Source organism: Lactuca virosa, chromosome 8 (genome assembly GCF_052849685.1).
Source record: "Lactuca virosa cultivar CGN04683 chromosome 8, Lactuca_virosa_CGN04683_v6, whole genome shotgun sequence".
In the NCBI taxonomy this organism is placed as follows: Eukaryota; Viridiplantae; Streptophyta; class Magnoliopsida; order Asterales; family Asteraceae; genus Lactuca; species Lactuca virosa.
The window spans coordinates 236388838-236390740 of NC_136433.1; the positions used below are offsets into that span (position 1 = coordinate 236388838).

The window sequence follows — 1903 nt, forward strand, 5'->3', positions numbered from 1 at the left end:
TGTTTTGCTATTTACTTTTGGAGTCAATCAAGTTGTGGTTCGAATACAATGTAAACACTTTATTATTAATACAATGGTTGTTGTTGCTTTTATTACTATTATTCATTGTTATGATACTGTACATGACGTCCTCCGCCCCCGAACGTTTCCGCCGTTCCGGTTTGGGGGTGTGACATAAATATGCCCATATAAGATGCTACCGATTACATTCAAAGGAGCCACAAAAGAATGGTTAAAGGCACTCCCTCCAGGATCCATAACAAAATGGCCACAGTTGCGTGAAGAGTTCGTACAACAATTATGCCCACCCTCGAAAGTAGAAAAGTTGAAGAAGGCAATTGCCAATTTTGAGCAAATGGGAGGCGAATCACTTTATGAAGCGTGGGAAAGATACAAGGGCTTGCTAAGAAATTGCCCCCAGAATGACATCAATGTTCAACAGGAAGTCTCCATTTTCTATGATGGGGTAAATGTCATGACTAGGCAGCTCCTTGAATTGCAAGGACCACTCACGAAGAAAGCACCAGTTGTAATAAAGGGTTGATTGAAGAATTATCTAAACATTCAAGAGAATATCATAATCCTCGTAATCACAAAACTAGAGGAACGGTGAACGCAGCTTCTGATGATATGGCGGTGGTAATGGCTAAGTTGGATAGCATGGATCGTAGGATGACAAAGATGGACCAATCCATCCATGCCATTCGTGCGGGGTGTGATAACTGTAGTGGGCCACATTTAACAAAGGATTGCGACCTTGACGAGAATGGAAACTGAAAGGCTCAAGTGTGTTATTCAAGTGGGGATAGATATGATGAAGATTGGAGGAAACCCAAAAAGGAACGGATGCCCTATGATGAGTACAAGAAGGCCAAGGAGGAGAAGTACAAGCAAAAGGAAAGAGGGTTCTATCAAAAAGAAGAACCAGCACCCGAAAAGAAAACAGATTTTGAAGCAATGCTCGCCCGTTTTGCATCCGCATTAGAAAATAGACATGATGAAAATGCAGTAATGAGAGATCAGCAAGCTTTAATGAGAAATCAACAAGCTTCTATCCATCACATCGAGACTCAATTGGGTCAATTGGCTAAACTCATAAATGAGAGATTACTTTGTAAAAATACTGATCCTCAACCACAACCTCATGTTATGGAAATATACACCGAGAATGAGGAAGACTCTGAGCCTTTGGAGATGCACGTTACAAGTACCGAACGCATCGGTCCGTATTTGGAAGGAGAAAAGATAAAAAGAAAATTAGAATTGGATTATGCCCAGTCACCACGTCGTGGTGATCTCAACACGATGTGTTCACTGGAGGAAATTAAACCTTCGTTTTTGAAAAATTATCAGCCTCCTCTACCATTACCATCTCGAGCTTTAAAGCATAATTTGGAACCGGAACAGAAGAAATTCATAGAACCAATGCTCTCTCTCTTCATCAATGCCCCATTCCTCAAATCCATGGCTAAAATTCCCAATTCTGCTAAGGATGTGATCAAAAACCACAGGGAGCTGAAAAAAGCATCTACAATCGTGCTTAGTGAGCTATGTTCAGTTGCAATCATCGATGGGTTGCCAATCAAGATGGGAGATCTGGGCCGATTGACTTTGCCTTGTGAGTTTGGCAATCTTACTTCTATTAATGCTTTAGCCGATTCGGGGGCTAGCATTAATCTTATGCCATATTCTTTCTACAAGAAGCTCGGTTTACCAAGGATCCAAGACACAAAGATGACACTTAGAATGGCGGATCACACAATCACTAACCCTCGTGGAATCATTAAAGACTTATTGGTAAAGGTGGGAAAATTTGTTTTACTGGTTGATTTTGTGGTATTAGTTATGAAAGAGGATGACGACCTTCCCATAATTTTGGGAAGACCATTTTTAAGTACCGCAA

General features: G+C 40.9%; 1 non-coding gene across 1 annotated transcript; it reads right to left on the minus strand.

Annotated features, from left to right (window-relative positions):
- Positions 1-322: 322 nt before the first annotated feature.
- Positions 323-429, minus strand: LOC145135016 (small nucleolar RNA R71). Its single transcript, XR_013719496.1, has one exon. It is a non-coding gene; the product is annotated as a small nucleolar RNA R71 (small nucleolar RNA).
- Positions 430-1903: the final 1474 nt, after the last annotated feature.